Genomic DNA, 17989 nt, shown 5'->3' with positions numbered 1-17989 from the left:
CTCCCCCCCCTCAATGCCCCCCCCCCCCCGGACTTAGGCAGGCCAGGCACAGTGCAGGGGCATTCATAATTTCATCTACCTTTGCTACAAGAAGCAAAATAAGAAGCACTGGAGTGGGGAAGTATGAAACTCAGGAGAATGAGGGAGGTTTGCATTTTTTTAAAATAGAAGAAAAATCTCTACACATACGTCAGGAAAAAAAAATATATTTGGTTTTGAGTATGAAGGCTCTTGATGAAAAATTAATCGTTCGGGGAAAATATAAGCTCTTAATCCTTGTGCATTTTGACAAATAAAATGGAGCTTTTGTGATAGCAATGAATTTTGGATGAATCATTGTGTCCCAAACAATAAGAGGAAGTTGTCTCATGAAAACAGAGACCCCAAAATGTGAAAAAATACCAATGTAACAATTAAATACATATTCAGTGCTGTATTTTTATGCACATTTACCTGGGATTAAACCTCACTGAACTTCAAATTTGTATGTACGGGTGCCATTTTAGAAATAATAACTATAATTTAAATAGAAATGCAACACAGCATAGTTGAAAAGACTGTCTAGGCAACCTGTGCGTCTCCTCAAGCTCCTGTCTAGCTGCTAACTGTTGATGGACAACTCCAAGGCTCTTTCTTTTCTTTTCTTTTCTTTTCTTTTCTTTTCTTTTCTTTTCTTTTCTTTTCTTATGGTTCTTTGACTTCAAACCAGACTCCATCAAAAAGAGGACACCTTTAAATAGAGGACTGTAAATTAGGACACCTGGACACCTTCATAGAATCATAGAATCATAGAATAGCAGAGTTGGAAGGGGCCTACAAGGCCATCGAGTCCAACCCCCTGCTCAATGCAGGAATCCACCCTAAAGCATCCCTGACAGATGGTTGTCCAGCTGCCTCTTGAAGGCCTCTAGTGTGGGAGAGCCCACAACTTCCCTAGGTAACTGATTCCATTGTTGTACTGCTCTAACAGTCAGGAAGTTTTTCCTGATGTCCAGCCAGAATCTGGCTTCCTGTAACTTGAGCCCGTTATTCCGTGTCCTGCACTCTGGGAGGATCAAGAAGAGGTCCTGGCCCTCCTCTGTGTGACAACCTTTTAAGTATTTGAAGAGTGCTATCATGTCTCCCCTCAATCTTCTCCTCTCCAGGCTAAACATGCCCAGCTCCTTCAGTCTCTCTTCATAGGGCTTTGTTTCTAGACCTCTGATCATCCTCGTTGCCCTCTTCTGAACACGCTCCAGCTTGTCTGCGTCCTTCTTGAATTGTGGAGCCCAGAACTGGACGCAATACTCTAGATGAGGCCTAACCAGGGCCGAATAGAGAGGAACCAGTACCTCACGTGATTTGGAAGCTATACTTCTATTAATGCAGCCCAAAATAGCATTTGCCTTTCTTGCAGCCATATCGCACTGTTGGCTCATATTCAGCTTGTGATCTACAACAATTCCAAGATCTTTCTCATTTGTAGTATTGCTGAGCCAAGTGTCCCCCATCTTGTAACTGTGCATTTGGTTTCTATTCCCTAAATGTAGAACTTGGCATTTATCCCTATTAAATTTCATTCTGTTGTTTTCAGCCCAGCACTCCAGCCTATCAAGATCACTTTGAAGTTTGTTTCTGTCTTCCAGGGTATTAGCTATCCCACCCAATTTGGTGTCATCTGCAAATTTGATCAGCGTTCCCTGCACCTCCTCGTCCAAATCATTAATAAAAATGTTGAAGAGCACTGGGCCCAGGACTGAGCCCTGCGGCACCCCACTCGTTGCCTCTCCCCAGTTTGAGAAGGTTCCATTGATAAGTACTCTTTGAGTCCGATTCTGTAGCCAACTGTGGATCCACCTAATAGTTGTTCCATCTAGCCCACTTTTAGCTAGTTTGTTAATCAGAATGTCATGTGGTACTTTGTCAAAAGCTTTGCTGAAGTCAAGATATATGACATCCACAGCATTCCCACAGTCCACAAGGGAGGTTATCCTATCAAAAAATGAGATCAAATTAGTCTGACAGGATTTGTTCCTGACAAATCCATGTTGGCTTCTAGTAATCACTGCATTGATTTCAAGGTGTTTACAGATTGACTTCTTTATAATCTGCTCCAGAATTTTCCCAGGGATGGATGTCAGGCTGACTGGTCTGTAGTTCCCAGGTTCCTCCTTTTTGCCCTTTTTGAAGATAGGGACAACGTTAGCCCTCCTCCAGTCGTCCGGCACCTCACCCGTCTTCCATGATTTTGCAAAGATAATAGACAGAGGTTCTGAGAGTTCTTCCGCTAGCTCCTTCATTACTCTTGGATGCAGTTCATCGGGCCCTGGAGATTTGAACTCATTCAAGGAAATTAGGTGTTCTTTGACCATTTGTTTATCAATCTCAAACTGCAATCCTGCCCCCTCAACTTCTGCTTCACTTTTTCCAGGGGGGTCATAGATCCGCTTTTGGGAGAAGACCAAGGCAAAGTAGGAATTGAGCACTTCAGCCTTTTGTTTGTCGTCTGTTATCAATTTGCCATCCTCATTAAGCAGTTGAACCACCATTTCTTTCCTCTGTCTTTTACTACTCACGTATCTGAAGAAAGCCTTTTTATTGCTTTTAGCATCCCTCGCTAATCTCAGCTCATTCACAGCTTTAGCCTTCCTGACGCCATTTCGGCACTTCTGCGCCACTTGTCTGTACTCTTCTTTTGTAGCCTGGCCTTCCTTCCACTTCCTATATGTATCCCTTTTTGTTTTCAGTTCATCAATAAGCTTTTTGTGGAGCCACATTGGTTTCCTTGTCTTCCTCTTAAGACAAGAGAGCAGTTCAGCAGACGATAGTGATCTGTCCCATCCCTGGGAGCCCACTGTGTTCGGAGGCAGAGTGAGGGAGAGAGAAAAGGGTACTGGGGCCGTAGCTAGACCTAAGGTTTATCCTAGGATCATCCTGGGTTCGTCCCTGCCTGAGCGCTGGATGCCCTGTGTGGCACTTAGATGAACAGGTTTGACCCCAGGACAATCCTGGGATAAACCTTAGGTCTAGCTTCAGCCTGGGTGTCTTCATGGTGCCACTTCAGCCCCACATTCCCTTAAATCCCTATAGCACTGCAGCTGTGGGGTGGGGACAGTTAATCCCCATGTCAGGAGGGATGGTGCAATTTCCGGCAGCCATTTTGGCTCATTGGGCCTGCCCCCTGCCCCTCTGCCCATCCTTCCTGATCTTCCAGTGATCTCTCAATGGTGGCAATCTGCCCCCGGAATGAGCTTGGCCTGAAGCTGAAGCGAGGTCACTACTGACCAATAGTGGAAAGATGGTGGTGACCTTGCAGCGAGCCACATATTATCCTGGAGGGAATGCTGCTCTCAATGCAACTTCCTGTTCTGACAGGGCCAAGCATGGTTAGGAAGAAAACTTCATTCTAGCTACACAATTGTGAGGCAAAACATTGATCCTTAGATGATAGGCAGTCAATTGAGTCCCTGCCTACTCTGTGGTTCTCTCCTTTCCCGGCTCTGAAATATGCATTTTTAATTAAAATGGCAGTTCATTTACTAGAATACATAGCATTACCGTCTGAATTAAACTACAGGCCATGTAGGAGTCTCAGAGCATGAGAATAGAACTTCAGGGAGGAGCAGGAAGACCTTGGCAGAAGACTGCAGGCTGTTTTATATGAACTGCATATGGCCTCTTTTTTAGTAAATGTAGTAATAAAGGTTCATTGATTAAAAGAAATTGGATCTATTGCTCATAATAGCATCTCATTGATTGAAAAGCATTGCCTGTAATGGTTTCCTCCAAAGCAGCATCTGTTATGTATTAACCTTTCAGCCTTCAGAATCATGGGATATGAATTTCTTGCTCAAACTACTGGTCAGATGACCCATCCATGACATTTAATAAATTGCACCTCTTGCACATAGATTCAGGGTTTCATAAAAACAGGGAGAAAACACATTAGGAAAACAGCACATTTTTCACCATGTCTGATACAGCTGAATCCTTTATGTTAAAAAACAAAGATTGGCAAAGCCAGGGATAGCTACTGGTTTCATTAAAACTCACTGGCAAAATTTCAGGGCAAAAACTTTAGGATAATAAAAGTCCAAGCCATAATGGTAAAACATAATGTCATGATTTGATTTGACTGGGAATGATAGAAGAGCTCCCATATTCATGATTTGGGCTTTGAGAAGGAATATATGAGAAAGATTTTTCAGTTCAGTTTTTGATCAGGATTTATCCAGTTCTCACCTTCCGGACACAATCTTCAGTCAATGCTGTACTTTTCTGAGCTTGCAATGTGATTTGAAGAGAGAGAGAGAGAGAGAGAGAGAGGGAGAGATGTGTCTGACAGCATGCATGGATTTGGGGGGAAAATGAAATAAATAAATATATCTCAGTAGTGTACACAATTGATGTGTACCTTTGGGGAAAATATGCATGAAAATATGCACGGATTGTCATACAGAAAGAAAATAAAGCGCTTGTAATCTGAGAAGGGCTTGAGTCGGAAGAAGGTTCAAGCTGGAATCGAGAGAACTTTGGCTACTTTGAATCTTGCTGTTTTGAACATCAATCACTTTGAGGAAATGATGGCAAATGTTTCAGATCTTCACGAATTCCAGCATGTAATGTATATGCATCATCCCATCAATCACCAGCTACCTGAAATTAGTTGACTGACTGATTGCAGTCTTCATGCTCTAGTAATATCCAGACTGGAGAACTGTGCCTAAAAAGTGCAGTAAACTTGGATTCACCCAGAATACTGCCACCATACTTTGAACTGGGACTCACTATACATAACATATAGCTCTGATATTACTCTGTCAGTATTGAACCAATATTGTTGGTGGGTGATTTGTTCCTGGGCCCAATGGAAAGCAATGGCTTCGAATCAATCTAGGACAAAGCCCTATCCAGTTCAACATCCTGCTGCCCCCATGGTGAAAACCACATGGCTCCACATGAAACCACGTGAATCCTACAACTAAGACAGGACTGCAATAGTCCCTTGGCATCGCTGTTCTCCCCAGAAACTGGGGAATAGCCACCATGGCCTATTCTCCATAGATTTGTCTAATCCCTTTTTAAAGCCAGTTGGTGGCCATCAACACAGCAGGTAGTAAGTTCCATAGTTTAACTATGTGCTGTGTAAAGAATTACCTTCCTTTTGTCTGTACTGAATCTCCTAGGTAAAGTGCTTCCAGGAAAATCTGCTGCCTTCTATCCAAAAAGGACTTAATCAGGCAAAAAGGCATCCATACCGCACCCCCTGTTTTCGCAGAGCATTCAGTGGTTTGCAGGATGAGCGGGAAGAGAGAGAACAGCAACGGATGTGCATGCACACCTGAAGAAATCCTGTTATTTATGGAATTCTATATTCTCCCTGATCAGTGTTCAAAGAGCAATCAAATCTTCACAGCTGGAGGGATTAGGATCAATTCCTGTCCACAGGGAGATTGCCAGACCATCTTTAGGCACACCACCAAATTCTGAGCATCTCCCCTTCCAAGTGAGATGATGGTGTTATGACTGTACATGTGACTGTGTGGTCTTATTGTGCTTTCCCTGCTGTGTGTTCCCCAAATGAAAAAGCAAAACAAAACAAAACCTCCAAGTGTGAAGGCTCCCCCCATGGGGCTCAGGTGATCCGAAGGATGGGGGAAACAGAAGGGACTGCAGTAATACACCTTTTCCTTTCGAATAAGCAAGACAACACTGAAAGCAAGAGTGCACACCGTGGTTTATTTCCCCGAGACCAGTGTTGATTATCAAGGGAAAGTCCTGAGAGAATTCTAGGTTATGAAAGTTTGTCCCTGGTTTATTGGCGCTTCTTGTTGGACTCTGATTCCTTTATTACACCTCCCTGCAAACTCCCTCCCCCAAGTTCCAAGAATGGAATATGGGAGCCACATACACTGAACATCCTTTGTGTTTATTGTTTTTGCCTGGTTATTCTGAGACCACCACATGACCTGGAGGGATTAATGATATATTTCCAGGGCTCAAGCCGTATGAGCAACACTCTTATGACATTGCAGTGTCCCTTTGAGCACAGCCTGGCTCAAGTTTTCCCATGACAGTTGCATCTTTATTGGGAAGTTAATGTAAAATAAGAAGCTTGACATATATGGAAAGTACGGATGTTAACAGGAGCCATCAGGTAATTGTTTGTGCAGGTATAAACCACACTTCAGCACATTATCAAGAGACAGGCATCAGTGAGAGGGATGAAAGGTAGTAGCTTACAAAAAACAACATGCACAAAAACTCTGTTGCATGACTGCTAGACTAGGAACACAGGAAACTGCCTTATACTAGGGTGACCATCTGAAAAGGAGGACAGGGCTCCTGTATTTTTAACAGTTGCATAGAAAAAGGAATTTCAGCAGGTGTCATGTGTATATACGGAGAACCTGGTGAAATTCCTTCTTCATCACAACAGTTAAATCTGCAGGAGCTATACTAGAGTGAACAGATTTAAAAGAGGGCAGGGCACCTGCAGCTTTAACTGTTGTGATGAGGAGGAAATTTCACCAGGTTGTCCGTATATACAAATGACACCTGCTGAAATTCCCTTTTCAATACAACTATTAAAGATACAGGAACCCTGTCCTCCTTTTCATATGGTCACCCTACCTTATACTGATTCAGACCATTCGTCCACCTAGCCCAATAGTGTTGACACTGACTGGCAGCAGCTATTCACGGTTACAGTCAGGATTCTTTCCTAGCCCTACCTGGGGATTCCGGGGTTCAAACCAGGGACCTTCCGCATGTAACGCAGGTGCTCTGCCACTGAGCTATAAAATGTAATAGCATCTGTGCCACTGCTGACCTAGCATCTACATGGAGGGAATCTTTACATGTACAGCTGTATAGGCAAAACTTTCCACAGGATCCAGAGCTAAGGATGTCACCCAGGGCTGGCGCTACCATTAAGGCCACTAAGGCGGCAGCCTAGGGTGCCAAGCTAAGAGGGGCACCAGGCACAGCGCAGCACTCAGACAAAGTCCAAGAACGTGTGCAGCAGCATGGGGCTCAGTTTGCTCACTTGTGATGGTGAGCAAAGACGGAGGCCCAGCTGTTGCCTCTTGTCGCCCTCGTGCTTGTCAACATGAGGGCGATGCGAGGCAGCAGGCGGGGCTCAGTTCGCTCACTGTCACAAGCGGCTGGGCCTCCAGCACACACACCCCAGCACAGAAGAAGAAGAAGAAGAAGAAGAAGAAGAAGAAGAAGAAGAAGAAGAAGAAGAAGAAGAAGCGAGTAAGGTAAGACTGAGGTGTGTATGTGCGTGTGCATGTGTGTGTGTGTGTGTGTGTGTGTGTGTGAGAGAGAGAGAGAGAGAGAGAGAGAGAGAGAGAGAGAGAGAGAGAGAGAGAATGTATGGGTGAATGGGGTCTTTGAGTGAATGCATGTGTTCATGTGTGTGTTTGTTTGGAGTGAGTGATGCTGAGTGTGTGTGCGCGTGTGTGTGAATTGGGATGATTTGGAGGTGTTGTTTCTATTAAATAATCTATTTTAGACCCATAGACATTCCTTTCCAATTTGTTTGCTATAATTGGCGTGATGTATATTTTGTAACAATAGGTGATAATTGTTCATCCTTCTTAAAACCCTTTTAAATAATTAACAGGGTTGCTATCATCATCATCATCATCATCATCATCATCATCATCATCATCTATCTCTCTTTTCTTGCTTGTGGTTTTTCTAGATGAACGTGATGGGCTTTGGCAAGTCCTGCTGTCTTTGACTGATTCAGAAATCTCTTGACTATTGAACATGTTTTAAGTATGACTGCTTTCTGGATGTTGGCGTGCATGTATTTTGGTAGGCCTAATTTCTGAAGGTTTTTGTTTGTTTCTCTATCTGAATGTAAGCAAAATATTCTGTTAACGTGACGGGTTAGTTACGCCAAGTTACCTTAAATAGTATAAGTCAAAGGTTTTAATGTTGCATTGCCAATGGCGGAGGTATACTTTTTACCAAGTGCCCTTTAGTTCAAAATGATTTGTGTGCCAAAATATTTTATTTTGTATTTGTGAAAGATAATCAAAATTTGATTATTACTTATTCTTGCACTTTAAAATAAATTTAGCAGTTTTAAGTTTTGTGCTTCTTATTTTTTCTACGAAACATATGTTCTTAAAAATCAAAGTTGGCTTTATTTTTATATATATATATATTTTGAGGGGGGAGGAAATAGCTCACTTTGCCTAGGGTGCAAAATAGTCTGGCACCAGCCCTGATGTCACCAGCACCTGACTGGGTCTGGGAGTATGGCAGACTCATCCATTCCTGCCCCACAGTCTCTACTCATCAAGATGTCCGTGTCCCCCACCCACCCAGACCAGTTCACAGAGCAGCTGGGCATCTGACGAGCAGGTCCAGCAACCACCCATCCTCACACTGAACCACCATTTGCATAGACATGGTGGCGCGGGGATTTCTGTAAAAGCAATGTTACGGAAATGTTGGCTGTAAAGAATACATTTGCATACGATTACAGGTGTAAATGCTCCATTTGTACCATCAATGTCTGCCATAGTGGACCAGGCCATTTTCTGTTAACTGAAAAGATTGATCAGCATGCTAAACTTTGCTATTGGCTCAGCTTTGCTATTTAGAACTGAAGAGCAGGGGGGGAAGGGGGAGTTGGACGTTCATTTGGGGGGGGGACCAGCTCATTTCATTTGTGGGGGGGGGCACCTAAATGAATCTAAGGTAAAAATTAGAGATGGCTTATACTCACAGGATGCTAATAAAGATAAGGAAGCTATTCAACAAACGGGATTTAGCAGGAGGTACTACTATCTTTATAAGGGTGAGTGATTTTTCTCTAATTATGTTACTACCTTGACCCACTTGGAGATAAGGAAGGCAATTATGGAATTATGTTTCCAGTCTATGCCATCTGCATTTTTCAACAAGAGGTATAGAAATGTTTCCATTTTTCAACATCTTTGTATATGTGGGGCTCCACAAATAGAGGAATGTATATGTATATATAGATATATATTCTGTGAACGGTATGCCAGTCCCAGGAAACAATTTCTTGCACCTTTGTTGGGAGGAATGTGTGATAGAAATTTGGCTGAACAGATGTGTAGAGTGACCATATGGAAAGGAGGATAGGGCTCCTGTATCTTTAACAGTTGCATAGAAAGGGAATTTCAGCAGGTGTCATTTGTATGCATGTAGCACCAGGTGAAATTCCCTCTTCCTCACAACAGTTAAAGCTGCAGGAGCCCTGCCCTCTTTTACACCTCATCACTTAGGGCAGGGCTCCTACAACTTTAACTGTTGTGAGGAAGAGGGAATTTCACCTGGTGCTACATGCATACAAATGACACCTGCTGAAATTCCCTTTCTGTGCAACTGTTAAAGATACAGGAGCCCGGTCCCCCTTTCCATATGGTCACCCTTCAGATGTATAAACTACTTGGAGGTATGGATCCTTATGTAACTGATCAAATATCCTTATTTGCAGTTGCTGCTAAAAAGATTAAATGCTCTAAAATCTGTTGCTGTAGATCATGCAGATTATAAATTTGCATATTGTTAGAACCTATGGTTATTTGCTGGTACATCACCTGTCTGACTGATCATTTGGGCAGTAAAATCTGTACTGTTCTGTTCGGCTTTTTAATGTTGTGTAATGTTTGTTGCTCTTTAATTGTAATGCTCCTCTGAGGCCTCATCTACACCAAGCAGGATATTGCAGTATGAAAGTGGTATATGAAAGGCAGGAGTCACACTACTGCTTTAAAGCAGTATTGAAGTGTTGGGGCCCATTGACACATACCATATACCACTTTCATACCGCTATGTCCTGCTTGGTGTGTCTCCTGCCTTTTATATATCGCTTTCATACTGCAATATCCTGCTTGGTGTAGATGAGGCCTCAGTCTTTATAGAATGAGGTTTTTGTTTGCTCTTGTGTTCCTCAGTTTTCTGAGACATTTTAATCATGTTTTCATTGTGCGCCACCCCAGGCTCACAGTAAGGCAGATGGCGCAATTAATACATTTAATAAATACATAACAAATAGATAAATAAATAAAATATCTTTACTGTATTACAAAGCCCCTTTTGTATCTCCCATTACATAGGGCTGTGGGGTAGCTATTCCAGACAGGGCTCAGTCCTGGGCCCAGTGCTCTTCAACATTTTTATTAATGATTTGGACGAGGAGGTGCAGGGAACGCTGATGAAATTTGCAAATGACACAAATTGGGTGGGATAGCTAATACCCTGGAAGACAGAAACAAACTTCAAAGTGATCTTGATAGGCTGGAGTGCTGGGCTGAAAACAACAGGATGAAATTTAATAGGGATAAATGCCAAGTTCTACATTGAGGAAATAGAAACCAAAGGCACAGTTACAAGATGGGGGATACTTGGCTCAGCAATACTACAAATGAGAAGAATCTTGGAATTGTTGTAGATTGCAAGCTGAATATGAGCCAACAGTGCGATATGGCTGCAAGAAAGGCAAATGCTATTTTGGGCTGCATTAATAGAAGTATAGCTTCCAAATCACGTGAGGTACTGGTTCCTCTCTATTCGGCCCTGGTTAGGCCTCATCTAGAGTATTGCATCCAGTTCTGGGTTCCACAATTCAAGAAGGACACAGACAAGCTGGAGCCTGTTCAGAGGAGGGCAACCAAGATGATCAGGGGTCTAGAAACAAAGCCCTATGAAGAGTAGGGGTGTGCACGGACCCCTCGCTCCGCTTCACTTGCAGATCCGCCATTTTCCGGATCGGGCCGCTCCGCCCCGCCCCCGCTCCGCCCACTTCCGCTCCGCTCCGCCCGGAGCTCCGGATCCGGATCCGGAGCTCCGTTTCCCCCCCCCATAGGCTTGCATTGAAAGCTAAAAAATTATACAACTTTTTTTCTGTTCAAGTTAGAAACCTCATGTTTGGCACCATGACACCTCATGGGGATATACACACGCACGCTAAGTTTCAAAGCAATCCCATCATCCCCTGATTTTTGGGGAATTTTTGAAAATCGGGCACCTCACACACAACATCCCTGCGAGGTGGGCAGGGGAGGAGGGAGGGAAGGCAGGCAGGCATGCAGCTGGCATTTCTGGGGGCATAAGGAAGTGAGCCAAGGATAAGCCAGTAATGCATATAAAATGGAATAAATCAATCAATAAACAAAGGAGGGGTGGAATTAAAAGCAGCAGTGTTGCTCAATAAACAGCAAGAAGAATTTTTTTAAAAAGGCTATATCTGTCTTTTACCAGCAATAGGGGGACGTGCCCGGGGGAGGGGGAAGTAGCTGCCAGTTCAAGACAGCCACCAACAGCTCTGAGAAGAAGTAAAACGCTCACTTCAACTCATAACAGGCATTGCTCTACCACTGAAAAGTGACCATTCACTTCAACTCATGATAGGCATTGCTCCACCGTTTTACTCTCTTTGGAAGGCTCTAATGGCCTTCCAGTGCAGGAGAGAGTGGGGGCACATCCACAATGAGATGCCCTAGGGGAGCTCATCCCCTTGCACCACATCGATTCAGTTGTTCCCCAAGGTTAGGGTGGGGAGCAGTGCTGTGTTTCTATCTCTTATTCTTGGCTTAGTATATGATTTCAGGTTGTGTTTGTGCATTTGGTGGGGCTACTGTGTTAAAAAACACGGGGAAAAGCCCGTTCAGATGAAGAAAGAGAAGTTTCCCAGAATCCCAAGTTACCTGTTTTGCCTATGCCCTCCTCCAACTTTGGGATCATCATGACCGGGAGCTGACTCTGCCCCTCAGCCCTTTGAAAAAGGTATTTTTCCCGCCGATTTTTTAAAAACTTCTAGCCCGCGACCCGTACGATGCAGAAAGTTGAGAGTGGTCTCAAAATGACCCCCATCCACGACTCTCTGTGCACAAGAATTTTCAGAATGATAGCTGAACCCCCCCCCCAGTTATCCCCGATTCTTTCCCTCAATGCAATCCTATGGGCGAAAAGCCGAAAACGCAGTTTGAGCCGCGCGGTTGACCCGATTTTCACAAAAATATAGCACACGACCCAGACAACGCAGAGAGGTGAGAGTGGTCTCAAAATGACCCCCATCCACGACTCTCTGTGCACAAGAATTTTCAGAACGATAGCTTAACCCCCCCCCCAGTTATCCCTGATTCTTTCCCTCAATGCAATCCTATGGGCGTAAAGCCGAAAACGCAGTTTGAGCCGCGCGGTTGACCCGATTTTCACAAAAATATAGCCCGCGACCCAGACAACGCAGAGAGGTGAGAGTGGTCTCAAAATGACCCCCATCCACGACTCTCTGTGCACAAGAATTTTCAGAATGATAGCTTCAAAAACAACGTAGTTATGCGCGATTATTTGCCGCAATGCAATCCTATGGCGAAATGTTTTCAAGATGGCGACCGGAGTGCTCCGCCTGAACTCGGAGCTCCGAAAAATGGGCGCTTCTCTTCGCCTTGCTTCTAGGGGGTCCGCGGTCCGCTCCTACTCCGCCTCTGGGTAAGGCGGAGCAGGCCAATCCGCTACTGCTTCTACGCTCCTAATCGGAGCGGAGCACATCCCTAATGAAGAGAGAGTGAAAGAACTGGCCATGTTTAGCCTGGAGAAGAGAAGATTGAGGGGAGACATGATAGCACTCTCCAAATACTTGAAAGGTTGTCACACAGAGGAGGGCCAGGATCTCTTCTCGATCCTCCCAGAGTGCAGGACACGGAATAACGGGCTCAAGTTAAAGGAAGTCAGATTCCAGCTGGACATCAGGAAAAACCTCCTGACTGTTAAAGCAGTGCGACAATGGAATCAGCTACCTAGGGAGGTTGTGGGCTCTCCCACACTAGAGGCCTTCAAGAGGCAGCTGGACAAGCATCTGTCAGGGATGCTTTAGGGTGGATTCCTGCATTGAGCAGGGGGTTGGACTCGATGGCCTTGTAGGCCCCTTCCAACTCTGCTATTCTATGATTCTATGAGAGATTAAATGGGAGGTGTGGGGTTGCGGGGTGGGTGGAGAAATCATTACTGGGACCACTTAAAAACTGAGGGAGAAAGAACTCCAGGGCTGCTCTTGAGCTGGGCTGGGATCAAATGGAAGTGGAAGGTAACAAGCAACAGCCCACTCTCTAGCATCAACCCAGAAGAAAAATGTAAACATCACATTTTTAAATTATTTTTTTGCAGCTAGAGAATCACACTTCTGAGAAAAGGAGGAGATGCAGATTGTTTCTTTTTACTTTTGTTGTTGCCGCAGGTAAAGATTTATTAAATAATGCATAGAACATGTTATTGTTCATCTGTGGGAAACTTCCTTTTCTAAGGGTGTCCAGCAGACAGTGTCATTTTGCAGTTGGTAATCGTTCTTTCCAGTTCCCCTCTTCCCTGCAAATGCTTAATCTTTATTTGCAACTGCGAGTAGGATCTATAACACCTGTAGATCTTTTCAAGGCAAGGATTGCTTCCAGCTTTCTTGTTGTTGATCTGGGGAAACTAATCTGCTACGTCATTCTGTTTCTCAAAGTTTATTTGCCATTTCCTTTGCCAAGGTTTTGCCAAATGGAGAAATTGTGCCTCTGGCCAACATCACGACTTTGGGACCCAAGATAGGTAACTTAACTCTTTTCTTCCAATGACAATCCCACACACACTTTAAATAGGGTGACCATCTTTAACAGTTGTATAGAAAAGGGAATTTCAGCAGGTGTCATTTTTATGCATGCAGCACCTGGTGAAATTCCCTCTTCATCACGACAGTTAAAGCTGCAGGAGCTATACTAGAGTGACCAGATTTAAAAGAGGGCAGGGTACCTGCAGCTTTAACTGCTGTGATGAAAAGGAAATTTCACCAGGTTCTCCATCTATACAAATGACACATGCTGAAATTCCCTTTTCTATACAACTGTTAAAGATACAGAAGCCCTGTCCTCCTTTTCATATGGTCACGCTACCTTAAAGCTGGTATTTGCAGTGGTAGGGAATCTTCCACATAACAGCTGGGAGGATTTATTTATTTTTGTCTGGGCAGCTTCAGGGAGGAAAGTGTTAAACTGATCCCTCCCCATCCTTTGGTTCCAATCCTGATGAGCTGCTATTTACAGCTGAAAAACAATGTTCACACAACTCAACATAATTCAGACCTGTAGCGTGCCTCGTGCTCATGGGGAACCCAGTGCTAAACCATTCATAGATGACCTGATTCAGGGAACTTGAGCTAGATTTAGACCATCATGAGACAGGTTAGATTTATCCTACTGATGATGTGTTGTTGCGAACTCAAAGTTATTCATTTCACATCACATGTACTGTTTGACGCTCCTTCTCCATATCAAACATTAGGCAATGTCAGATGCCTGGCCCCTGTCTTCCTTCATAGTAAAGCTGTCAAGCCCAGTTTCCAGTCAGTTACTTTTATTATGCAAACTACAAACAGGCCTTGTTCCAGGCTACAGGCAGTATCTTTATGCAGCAACTGACAAGCTTTTCTAGTAGGCTTTGCATAATAGAGAAGGCTCCAGGTATCTGCCTGGGTTGAAACTAGGGGTGTGCACGGACCCCCCGCTCCGCTTCACTTGCAGATCTGCCATTTTTCGGATCGGGCCGCTCCGCCCCGCCCCCGCTCCGCCCACTTCCGCTCCGCTCCGCTCGGAGCTCCGGATCCGGATCCGGAGCTCCGTTTTTGCCCCCCATAGGGTTGCATTGAAAGCTAAAAAAGTATACAACTTTTTTTCTGTTCAAGTTAGAAACCTCACGTTTGGCACCATGACACCTCATGGGGGTATACACACGCACGCCAAGTTTCAAAGCAATCCCATCATCCCCTGATTTTGGGGGAATTTTTGAAAATCGGGCACCCCATTCAGACCCCTTGGGATAGCTCCGTCAATTTGCATGTTAGAAACCTCAAACTCGGCACCATGAAAGCTTATCCATGTGTCCCCATGGACGCCCAGACTCAAAGCAATCCCATCATCCCCTGATTTTTGGCGCGGCTCTAACCTCTAACGCACCACCCATAACCCTAATTCACACCCCTTTCGATAGCTCCGTCAATTTGCACGTTAGAAACCTCAAACTCGGCACCATGATAGCTTATCCACGTGTCCACATGGACGCCAAGTTTCAAGCAAATCCCATCATCCCCTGATTTTTGGGGATTTTTTGAAAATCGGGCACCTCATTCACACCCCTTGGGATAGCTCCGTCAATTTGCATGTTAGAAACCTCAAACTCAGCACCATGAAAGCTTATCCATGTGTCCACATGGATGCCCAGACTCAAGGCAATCCCATCATCCCCTGATTTTTGGCGCGGCTTAAACTTTTTAACTCACCCCAAATCAAGTCCCATTCTACAACTACGTCAATTTGCACATCAGAAACCTATCCTTTGGTCCCATGACAGCTTACCCATGTGTCCCCATGGACACCAAGTTTCAAGGCAATCCCATCATCCCCTGATGTTAGGGGAACTTTTGAAAATCGGGCACTCCAGTATGTCAGGGATTTAAAGTTGCAATGCAGACAGCTCAATGGGGCCAGTTCCAAGGAAATCCCAACATGCCACGAGATAACCCTAAATCTTCTGGCACATTTGAAAAAGGGATTATTGAACTTGATAAAGTCTAAGTGAGCGCAGGAAGGACTTCTCCCCTGAGTCAAAGCAAGACACATACACCATCCCTGCAAGGTGGGAAGGGGAGAAGGGAGGGAAAGCAGGCAGGCAGGCAGGCAGGCAACATGCATTGTAGTGCCGCAAGGATGACTTGAGCACTAACGCATAGCAAACCAACCCGTAAGCGGGCGCAAGGAGCAAGTGAGGCAAAGATGGCTGGTTGTTTCTTTCTAAGCCAGCAGTTACGCCTTGAGGGGCACAGAGGAGGACGACTGGGAGCAAGCGTGCCGGAGGGTGCTGGGCACGAACCGCAAAGCCCATCTCCCAGGCACCAGGCGGGCAGAGAGGCAGGCAGAGTGACATGTCATAGATCTAGTATTGGGGAGGAGTCAGTCCCGGCAGATGCCCCACCACAGTAGCACCCTGGGTGGGCGTTGGAAAATGCCATCTTGTGGGTCCATACTTCCCCCACCTCATGTCCTGCAGGGTTGCCTGCCTAACCCTTGTGGGGATGGGAGATGGAGAGCTTAGAGTGGCAGTGCCAGCAGCAGCCTTCGGCTTTCCCCTGGAACCAGTCGCCTTGCCCGCCTCTTTCCCCAGCAAGACCGACTGGTGCTTCCTCTGAAGATGCATCTTCATGCTGCTGGTTCCATAATGCCCTGTAGATGAACCCCTGCTTAGGCTGAGTTTGCAGTGGCGACAGACAGCAAAGCGGGGATCCGCTCCCAACTCAAAGTGGTCCCACACGATGCTTGTCTTTCGTTTCTGTGGTGACACCACCAATTGCCCGCCTGAGCTCTCTGGTGTTGCCACAGAAACAGGGGTGGCAGCAGAAGAGGGGTGAGATGAGACTGGGGAGAGAGCCTCAGCCTGCTGCTGCTCCTCCTCAGCCCCCACATCCCGGAGGACCACCGCCTCCTCCTCCTCCCCCTCCACTGTGCTGAGGACCTCGTCTAGGTCCATCAGCGGGCTCATGGGCTCAAAGGATAATGAAGGAGATACTCCTCCTCCTCCTCTAATGGCACTGCTGCCACCTGCCTCTTGCTGCCACCTGCCTCTTGCCACCTGCCTGCTTACGGGTGCCAGCCTGAGCCTTGCTGCTTTCAGCACGCCTGCTTCCTCTTCTCATGATGACTAATAAAATATTAATACTACTAATAATATGTATAAGGTACTATATGTATAAGAAGAATATAATATGTTTAAATGTAGGGAAATGGGACAAGAAGTGGGACTTCACAAAAGCAGTGCACACACAGCACACTCGCAGTCCAAGTTACACAGAGAAGAAAAAGAGAATTATATTTTTTTGGTATTTATTTGTATATAGATAGAAGGAAACACAATCAGGATTTAAGAGAGGGGAGGGGGGACCAACCAACTACTAATATGTATAAGAAGAATAAAATATTAATACTACTACTAATAATATGTATGAGAATATACTAATATATATACTATAGTACTAAGACTATGTAAAAGAATATAATAATATGTTTAAGAATATTACTAATAAATGTAGGGAAATGGGACAAGAAGTGTGTGTATGCTTTCAAAAGAAAGCTTTCACAAAAGCAGAACAGTCAGGCTTTAATAGAGGGAAGGGGGGGGCAACCAACCCAACCCACCAAACACACACTCCAAAATTTAAAAATAAAGTTTATATTAAATCAAAGTAAGGGAAAAACACAGGGCAAACTAAGCTATAAGTCAGAAAGAAGCAAACAAACACACACACACACGCCAAACTAAATCTATCCTAATCTATCTCCAAAGTCCAAAGCAGGAGCACTAACTAACTAAGTGTTCCCTCCACGAACGCCAACCCACAAAGAGACACAAAACAGAAAGTTCTCAGGGTGGGTCTGCCTTAGTCCCCCCTCCAACGCTGGGATTGGAGAATGATGCTTTCTGAGGAGATCAATTCTCATCAGGATTGGGAGTTGAATGTGCCTGTCATCGCTTCCAAAAAAACCCAAAAAACCCCAAACCCCGATTTTTAAAAAAATATTGCACAAGAACCACAGGACGCAGAAAGTTGAGAGTAGTCTCAAAATGACCCCCATCCACGACTCTCTGTGCAGAAGAATTTTCAGAACGATAGCTTAAACCCCCCCCCCCAGTTATCCCCGATTCTTTCCTTCAATGCAATCCTATGGGCGAAAAGCCGAAAACGCCGTTTGAGCCGCGCGGTTGACCCGATTTTTTTAAAAAAATTGCACAAGAACCACAGGACGCAGAGAGGTGAGACTGGTCTCAAAATGACCCCCATCCACGACTCTCTGAGCACAAGAATTTCCAGAACGATAGCTTCAAAAAGAACGTAGTTATGCGTGATTATTTGCCGCAATGCAATCCTATGGCGAAATGTTTTCAAGATGGCGACCGGAGCGCTCCGCCTGAACTAGGAGCTCCGAAAAATGGC

Source organism: Elgaria multicarinata, chromosome 1 (assembly GCF_023053635.1).
Source record: "Elgaria multicarinata webbii isolate HBS135686 ecotype San Diego chromosome 1, rElgMul1.1.pri, whole genome shotgun sequence".
Lineage (NCBI taxonomy): Eukaryota > Metazoa > Chordata > Lepidosauria > Squamata > Anguidae > Elgaria > Elgaria multicarinata.
Note: the sequence above shows the minus strand (reverse complement) of the source record.